This window comes from Saccostrea echinata, unplaced genomic scaffold, assembly GCF_033153115.1.
Source record: "Saccostrea echinata isolate AGI-Se365-2 ecotype Australia unplaced genomic scaffold, CSIRO_AGI_Sech_v1 ptg000005l, whole genome shotgun sequence".
Lineage (NCBI taxonomy): Eukaryota > Metazoa > Mollusca > Bivalvia > Ostreida > Ostreidae > Saccostrea > Saccostrea echinata.
In genome coordinates, this window is record NW_026889754.1 from 3,356,866 (window position 1) to 3,367,148 (window position 10,283).

Genomic DNA, 10,283 nt, shown 5'->3' on the forward strand with positions numbered 1-10,283 from the left:
CATGAAATATCGGTGGAAGTTTTTTTTTCCACAAGGAGATGAAAGTACCAGTATTGTTTATGTTGAATTGTTCATGAAATTTATCTTAAAACATATAATGATCAAAAACTACTGGACATTCATTTGGAAAATTAAACAATAATCAGTAATTTTTCTGGAAAGGAAAGAAAATGTACAGATATATTGACCCCTTTACAACAAAAAATATTGACAGCCCTTCCAGAAATATTTAACTGGAAAGCACATGTCAAAAGTAACGTACATTTCAAAATTAGGTCCAAATCTGAAACTTGAAAAATTCTTACACAGACTGCAATGTTGATATAAAATAAAGTGCATTTTGTCGTTTCTGTTATTTTTAATGAAATTAAGAATTAGGAAATACACATTTTAAAACGTTTAGAAAATTGTAACGTACATTAACAAAGTAGAAATTAAGCAAACATTTTGATGATTTTCAGAACAATAAAAGTATTTAAAGTCCAAATGAATAACAAGTACTTTTAAAAATTCTGAACAATGATAGGTTGTATTCAACTAATTTATAAACCAATTAATGTACTTTTAACGTAACGTAACGTACATTACAAACAGTATCTGTTCTCACTCATTTGAACATATCCAAGATTTTTTCCTTGTCATTGGGCAGCAGTTTCATCATTCTCTTGGATTTCCCTGTGTACATTGGTGCAGTTACTTTACAAATGACATCTTTGATTGGTATCCAAAGGATGTCATCTCTTGCTGGCCACTGGAAAAATTGCTTTTTTTTCTCCATGAAAATAACTTCCACTTCGTCATCGGAATGGTCGATTTGTAGAATTTTTGCGATATACCAGCCACTATCATACTTTGCAGCGATATATTCCCCCTCAATAAGGTTAATCTGGCTTCCATTTGTATTTAATGGTTGTTCTTTTACCTTGTCTGTTTCTTCAGCTAATTGTTCATCCACTTCTGGGTTTTTCCTGCGATTGTTGACCCGATTGTTCAAGCTCTGTACTTTCCACCCATGGTCAGCGTTTGGATCCTCACCAAAGAAACATTGTTGACAGTAGCAGCTCACCTCATTCCAAGCTACTATGGAATTTCCTTTCCCGATTACAGAATGGACTTTGAAGGTACCTTGCAGAGCCTTGATATTTCTAGCAGACAGAGTATTTGCAGCTGAACTATATTCGTCAGATGATACAAAGAGAAATTTGATTCCTTTCAAATTCGATTCCACAGCCCACTTATTAAATCATCTGCATGTTGGATAACTTTTCTGCCACTCTTTACAGCTTCATCTGCCATTCTCTTGGTGGTGCCCCCAAGATCATCACAGGGGCCCTTTCCATGCCCCGCCTCAAAATAATTCCAACGCGCATTAATGCCAAATATTTCCTTGTGGTTAGTGACAGTGAAAAAAATCTGTTTGTTCCGATATTGGCTTGTTGGCCCATCTGTCCAATAATGAATCACTTCAACATCTTGGTCAATTTCTTTGAGGATGGGAATCAACTTCTCCAGAATCCCATGCACAGTTATCGCAGAATGGCTCATTTCATCTGATACAACAACGTAACTGAGATGCTCTAATTTCATATCAGTGTTCATAAAATAAACCACAATCGGATGAAGCGTTACAGACGTCATATTCCAATATGCAGATTGGATTTTTTCATTGGATTTGCAAGCGTAATTTTCAGCAAAATCCATTTGTATAATGAAATGATGCTTCGGGAGTTAAACAATATCAATCAATCATGCAAGACTAGCATTCCTCCTTTCCTAAGGAAATTCCTTATGTGGAGTGATTTTCCTTCTTTACAGTGTCAATATGTAACTAAGTTTAACCAAAATAGCACCGCTGTTGTCAGCCTCGCTAATCAGTATGGATCTCTCTGGACAATTTGATTGTGAAGTTGGCTGTATGGCCATCTTTCACCACCTTCTCTTACCAGACTTGTGGGATATGGTTGTGGTTTTTCACCATCTGAAGGAGATCCTTCAAACTCATTAAAAATAATTTCAAATATATGTTGATTTTCAGGTTTACAAGTAGTTATCTATGTTCGCACCTGAAATAATGTTGTAAATACAGTCCCTGAAACGTTCTACTTTCCCACTTGAACGGTGAGCGAGCGCAGAGCAACCGATGACTGAACGATGTGTGAACGCTGAACGCAACTTGGTGAACGGTGAGCGAACGGAGCGCGAACGCGAGCGCAAAGTGAACGGTGAACAAACGGTGAACGCAAGATGAACGATTTATTTGGAATGCCTCTGATCTTTTCCATGCTTTGTATCTATTCTATTGTATTCTAATGTCAGGTGCAAAAATAAATACATAAATAAATAAATATTCATAAATTGTCCTACGAAAGATGAAACATGCACATTAAGTAAAACTATTAATTTTCTTACAATATTTTTCTGCATATATGTACGATGTTTAAATTCAGTTGTTTAATCACACGATTTTTATCGCTCTAAAACATTGAAATTGTTACCGAACGCTGTAGCTTAAAAAAAAATTATTCTAGTTGTAAAATAAATGTTTATTCTTATTTAATACATAAATCCATTACAAATGATTTTTGATGAGGATCGAATTACAACGGTTGTAACAACCATGCATGTATGTCCGTGTCAAGGCGATTCCGTGTAAAATAATGAAAAAAAAAATTAAATATATTTTGCAAAGGTCTGTGGACGTATTGCATAATTACACTCGTATTTCCAAAAAATTAATGAAATAATATATTTATGTGTCATTTCATTTTTTATGATGACTTCTGCACGTGTCTGTAGACAATTCCCCGTGATTATACTCGGACAAGATGAGACAAAGAAACGTTCATATTATTTGTTAAAGATTAAATTTCAGAACTTGATATTTAAGTAATATGCTGTCAAAGTTTTTATTAAACGGACAAATGAGAGAGAGAGAATGAGAGATTCCGTTTTAGCCCCTTTCCACAAAAGCATGTACATGTACCTGAATACACAAAAATTCTTAATTTTTATCTAAGTATATCAAGCAGTAAAAGTAACCTTTTTTTTTTTATCAACAAATTCATTTTGTTTGACAGTCATAATCGGTTTTTTTTTAATTTTCTTGCTTAAAGTTCACACGAAGTCCACGTGCTTGTCCTGTCAATGAAAATCATTCGACACTGTGCAGGTGTGAGAGTCTCGTCACACCAAAGGCGAGGTGCTACACTGAAATATTTTATTATGCCCCGGGATCGAAAGATCCCGGGGGTATATTGTTTTTGTCCTGTCTGTCTGTTTGTCGTCTGTCTGTTGTCAACTTTAACCTTGCCCATAACTTTTGATTGGTTGGAGCTATGACTTTCATATTTCACATGTGTATTTCTTGTGACAAGGCCTTTCTTTGGGTACCATCATTTTTGACCTTGACCTTGGAGTTTGACCCACTTTTGCAAAATTTTATGAGACTTTAACCTTGGCCATAACTTCAAACTTCACATGTGTATTCTTTGTGACAAGGCCTTCCTTTGGATACCAACAACATTGACCTTTTGACCTTGACCTCGGAGTTTGACCTATTTTTGAGAAACTTTAACCTTGGCCATAACTTTTGAACAGTTGGTGCTTGGGGTTTCAAACTTTTAAAGTTGATACATATCATTCTTTCTGTCGTGCTTTGCGTTTAGCTCAGTTTCAAAGAAACTATTCAAAACATTTTTATGAAGCTTCATATGTTTATATATATTGATAAGCGCTATGCAGCGGTGTTAAACGTGTGATGAAAGACATTTGTGCCAGCGGGCAAAAGGCAGAGTGCGCCAAAGGAAACTCAGTGGGGAAGAAAAACTTGGGAGGTCGACAAGAAGGTACCCGGATGATATTAAAGAATTTGTTGACAAAGGGAACTCTTGTCATAAATATTAGAGATTTACTTATGATATATATCACAACAGTATCCATTGACACTACCATTTACAAAGGAACAAGATTCCCAAATAGCCAGCGATTAGACAAATCGCTCACAGATTAAGCCTACTAACAGCTTTCAGTACCTGCAAAAGCAAAGTGCTCATAGCCCATCAATTTTCATGGGCCAATTAAAAGAGAATGTACCAGACATCTGAGAAATACGAGTGATCAAGATGTACTACAAACTATTTTTAAAGATTACACAACTCACATCGAAAATAGAGGCTACATACAATTAGAAATTAAACTTTTTATGCAAGAAACTCTTTCCACTATTAGAATGGATCTTCTTAAAAACAAAAGAAGAAATGAAAGGCTGTACTTATGGTCATCAAGTTTAACCCTTGTATAAACGGGTTAAGGATTGATTGTATGTTTTGTGTCCCATTCAATAATTTTTCACTCATTTAGAGACTTCACCATATACCGGTGAAAGGCTTCAAATTTAGACCTTTACTCGGCACTCAGGCCATTGAGCAGTGAGGGTTCTTTATCGTGTCAACGCCTGCTTCGGTTTTTAAGGTCTCATCCGAAGGACCAGCAACATTCACTTCAAAGTGCCGAGCGCTTTGCGAAGGAACAGCTTCTACCTTTTTATCGACTTAGGTCATTCGTGGCCGATATGCGAACTCACGACCTTCCGATCACGGAGCGAGGCCTCTACCGACTGAGCTTCCGTTACGGTAACGGGTTAAGGAAAGGATTTACGAAATATTAGGATTACATACAAAATGACGAAGTACTTATTCACAACATCTTTCCTGGTTGCAAACAGAAGAATATGTGATCTGATTATAAGATTCAAATTTAAATAAAAGTTCAAAGAGATTGATTGATTTATGCCTAAGTAGAGCCCCTGACGAGGCGGGCTTTATTACATATTTGAAATGACATGTCCTATACACTCTTTAATTAATTGTAACAGCAATGGGCTAAATGCTTCATTAAGAGTGTCGGGTTCTAATAAGTTTCTGGTGTTTAGGATGCCATCGTGTGTTTGTTTGTTTGGTTTTTTTTTTTGTTTTTAGCTCACCTGAGCCGAAGGCTCAAGTGAGCTTTTCTGATCACATTTTGTCTGTAGTCCGTCTGTCTGTCCGTCTGTAAACTTTTCACATTTTCGACTTCTTCTCAAGAACCACTGGGCCAATTTCAACCAAACTTGCCACAAAGTATCCTTGGGTAAAGTGGATTCAAGTTTGTTCAAATGAAGGGCCACGCCTTTTTCCAAGGGGAGATAATTAAGAATTCGTTAAAAAATTAATGGCATCATTAAAAAAATCTTCTCAAGAACCACTGTGCTTGAAAACATGAAACTTATGTGGAAGCATCCTCAGGTAGTGTAGATTTAAGTTTGTTCAAATCATGACCCCCGGGGGTAGGGTGGGGCCGCAATGGGCGATCAAAGTTTAACATAGGAATATATAGGAAAAAATCTTCTTCTCAAGAACAGCAAAGCCATGATTGGTCATATTTACTTGGAAGCATCCTCAGGTAGTGTAGATTCAAGTTTGTTCAAATCATGACCCCCGGGAGTAGGGTGGGGCCACAATGGGCGATCAAAGTTTTACATAGGAATATATAGGAAAAATCTCTATAAATCTTCTCAAGAATAGCAAAGCCTAGATTGGTCATATTTACATGGAAGCATCCTCAGATAGTGTACATTCAAATTTATTCAACTCATGACCCCCGGGGGTCGGGTGGGACCACAAAGTTTTACATAGGAATATATAGGAAAAATCTTTAAAAATCTTTTTCTCAAGAACAGCAAAGCCTAGATTGGTCATACTTACATGGTAGCATCCTCAGATAGTGTACATACAAATTTGTTCGAATCATGACCCCCGGGGGTCGGGTGGGGCCACAATGGGCGATCAAAGTTTTACATTGGAACACATAGTAAAATCTTTAAAAAATATTTGTTAAGAATAGCAAAGCCATGATTGGTCATATTTATATGGAAGCATTCTTAGATAGTGTACATTCAAGTTTGTTCAAACATGACCCCTGGGGGTTGGGTGGGGCCACAATGGGTGATCAAAGTTTTACATAGGTTAAATCTTTAAAAATCTTCTACTCAAGAACAGCAAAGCCATGATTGGTCATATTTAAATGGAAGCATCCTCAGATAATGTAGATTCAAATTTGTTCAATTCATGACAAACCCCCCCCCCCCTCCCCAACCACTTTTATATTTAAACTTTTCAACCTTTCAAGATTGAAGTGATTTCTGCTTTTTCCTAGCAATAGTGCTCAGGTGAGCGATGTGGCCCCTGGGCCTCTTGTTTGTTGTTTTTTTTGTTGCACTTAATTAAATAGGTAAAGATTTTTTAAGCTACCTCTATTTCAATAATAAAATTATAAGAAAAAATCAAGTATTTATTTCCACAGTACACACCTGAAACATCTATATCTGATAGCTTTTTCCCGGCAAATATACAGACTGTCCCTCATCTGCAGCCAATAGCAGGCTTCTCACTTTACCTGTTTCAATAGCTGCATCATGCTGCCAGTAAGGGCTTTTTATACGCCCACGTCTTTAGACGGGACGTATTATGTTATGGCTTTCATGTCCGTCCGTCCGTCTGCTAGCTTTTATCGTGTCCGGCTAATAACTTTAATACTATTAGGCCTAGGATTATCAAATTTTGTCAGCTGAAACTTCTTGGGTAGAAGGTGTGTCGCACATTGAAAGTAGGTCGCTCTGACCTTTAATTAAGATGCTATGGCCAAATATGGAAAAATCCTGTCCGGCTCATAACTAGAAAACTATAAGACTTAGAATCATCAAACTTGGTCAATTTATGCATCTTAGGTAGAAGGTGTGTCGCGACCTATTTCAAGGTCACTGTGACCTTTAATTTAAGTGAAATTTTAAAAAATTTTACTATTAGATTACACAATCCCAAAAAATTGCAGTGTCCTTATTAAAAAAATGTTAAATCAAGAAAATACTTATTTTTTTCATAATATACTTTACAGCAATCTATAACAAATGTAATGTTACAAGGAAAAATTCCACCTCTCCCATGGGTGTAATTATCAAGCACTGGTCAAGAAGAATTTGATAACAGAAAATTGCATGTCAAATTAGAGAGAAATTAATGAGTTTAGTGTGAGGAGCTAACTGGTAGAGCATCTCTGATCTAGCAGGTGTTATCTATATCTCTTGGGAACTGGGCAAAAAGAATCAGCTGTGTTGGATTAAATAGTTGGCTAGCCGAACTTTTAAAATGAATTTGGTGAAAAGTAATTAAAACTTATTTGATATTGTATAACAAATTATAATTTAAATAATATAATTAATATAATTATTATATAATATAATTAAAACTAATTATACTCAGGATTGCAGCTTAAAACCAGTCTGACATTAAATATAAAAAAAATCAAGTATTTAAAAAAAAATGTTTTTTATTATGGTAGATAGTCCCTACAAATCTAAGAGTAAATTGCAGGAACCTTATTAAAAATGTTGCATCAAGATTACACAAGTTTTTTGTTTCTTTTTATAAATCTTTGTAACAAATTTAAAAAAAAAATCTTTGTTTTCAAATTTAATTTCAGAATGACATAAATATGCATTTTTATTGCACTACAAAGCAGATAGTACATGTATGTATAGATCCATTCATCCATTGGGATTAACGAGTGGACATGCATCCATGCAGTTAAAGATTAATTAATGAGTTCAGTGTAGGGAGGCTAGCTGTCTCAATCATTTCTGTTAGATGATCTCTGATCAAGCAGCTGTTATCTGTATCTTTTGGGAATTAGACAGAAGAACTGCTGGTCAGTTTATAGCATATGTCATTTGATGGCCAGCCTTCTATTTTTAATATTAATTTGATATAGATTAAGTTTTTAAGACTAAATTGATATTGTTTAATATGATATTTTTACTTAACATTTTGAAAATATCAACTAATTCAGAGCATCATGTCTCTCAAATCTGAAAGCTGGGGGGGGGGGGGGTGCAGATGGACATTTGTCAAGCTCTAATACAACCAGTTGAGGATCTATAATGTAATATTTGTTATAATTAATGCCTAAACCACAGGAGATGTATAAACAAATATTAAAAGAAATGGAAAAATCATTGAAATCCTTGTATCAAGGTTGACATGATTTTCTTGCACTCTAAACTGTTTATGACAATTGAACAATATTTGACGGGCGTATCATGCTGTGGCGGGGCACTTTATTTGGATGTAAATATCAAGAACTAGATGTCTGGAGTGCCCTTCTAGCTCATGATCTTCCATATGCAGCTACTGTGAGATAGTGGCAATGTATCTCCGTAAGCGGCTTGATGAAATTAGCTCAGGCTGTTGACTTTCAAAAGCTTTGATACTTCGTTGCCTCTTCTTACTGGGACCATGGTCACTTCTGCCAAGGTCCTCCATGCAGTGTTATCTGGACTCTCCTCTACCTCTTTGACCATCCTCAATCGCTGCGTCTAAATAGTTTCAATTCTACCAAGTCGCTGGTAATGGCATACCAGAAGGCTCATAAAATTTGTTTGTCCTTAAAGACGCCAAACCAATTAAAGATGTGGATTTTGTCCATTCAGAAGAATGCAGTTGCAGAAAGTCATCTCCACTTTTATTTCTTTTACATATACGTCATTTTTCCTTAAAGCTACTCCTTGTAAAATTTCTGCATTTTAAACAAGATAGTGGCCTATAAATATTGCTTATAAAGGAATTCTGAAGATCGAAATTTGCTGCTTCAGATTCTTTAAGATATTTGGTTGGTCCTTCCTGGACCCAACTAATTAATGAGGACTTTTCCTTACTGGAGGATCAAGTCACTGATTAAGGCATTGTGGATCTCATCCTGCTTCACTTTACTAAGTATTGTGTCTTTAATTTCCTGTAAGAGGCAATCTAGACCTTGCAATGATTCCATGTTGATGATTGGAATCATTCCAAAGGCAACTTCTTCCATGTCTCCACAACTCGTTTTTGTAGGAAAAAGCCGAAGCAGTATATGCATGAAAGATACTTTTTTTGCAAAATGATTTCCTTCGGCGTACTAATTAGGAACCCTTCTCTTCATTTAGAACCTCCAAATTATACTTAAAATTTCCTAATTTTTAAATTCTTGTCTAGGTGGGTTTTTCCCCCCTATTTTTGGCCTTTTTGACAATGCCTCTGCTACTAGTCTTCCATTTCCGTGTTTTTTCTCCAGATGCTCTTTGATTCGGTGACGCAGTACTTTTCCACAGTAATAGCATGACAATGCTTTACTGCATGGTCTTTTTCCATCTATTTTAACTATTATCTTCCTCCGATCTAAAATATTTTATCTCTGGTTATAACATGGTTCAAGATAATTATACCCCCCGGAAACGAAGTTTAGGGCGGGGGTATATTGGAATCAGCTTGTCCGTCTGTCTGTAGACGAGATTTTGTCCGGACCATTTCTTGGAAACTGTTGCAAGGATTTGTCTGAAAATTTGTACACTTATTCTTTGCCATATGAAGGTGTGCACCTGGTATTTTCATCATGATTGGATAATTTTTTTGCATTTTACAAGTGTTTTTTTTTATTTTTATTATGTGGTTTTGTCTGGATCTGTTCCCAGAGACTATTGCATAGATTTGTATGAAAATTTGTACACTTATTATTTACCATATGAAGATGTGCACCTGGTATTTTCAGCATTATTTGATAATTTTTCTGCATTTTACAGGTGTTTTTTTTTTCATTTTCATTGACTTAGTCATTTCGGGTTCATGTCTAAGATTTGAGACATAGAATCTAGAACATCTGTAAAAAAAATGTGAACTACAGCTTAAAACTACTCATTAGAACTAGAAAAAAATCACAAAGTATTAAAAACAGTTTTTACATTACACAGCAGATAGTGTAAATCCATTTGTCCCTTGGGAGTAATGAGTGGACATGCATCCAGTTAAAGATTAATTCATGAGTTCAGTGTGGGAAGCTGTTAGGGCATCTCTGATCAAGCAGGTCTTATCTATATCTCCTGGGAATTGGGCAGAAAGAAATAAAGATCTCTGTTGTCTAAGTCTCTTAATTGTAATTTATGTCTGTCAAAATACATAGTTACTGGAACCAGCCTTTTATTTTTAAAATGAGTTTGATATAAAGGTATTAAGATCAATTTGATTTTGTATAATTATGATTTTTTTTTTCAACAATCAATCTTCAGAGTGTCATGTCTCACAAAGATGACAGTTGCAAACTTTTTTTTTCAATGTAATAAAAAACACTGTAATTACTAGTATTGATGTTTTATTAGGCTGCACCTTAGTTTCATTCATTAAAAAAATATATATAATGAGTAATTAAATTTTCACTCTAAA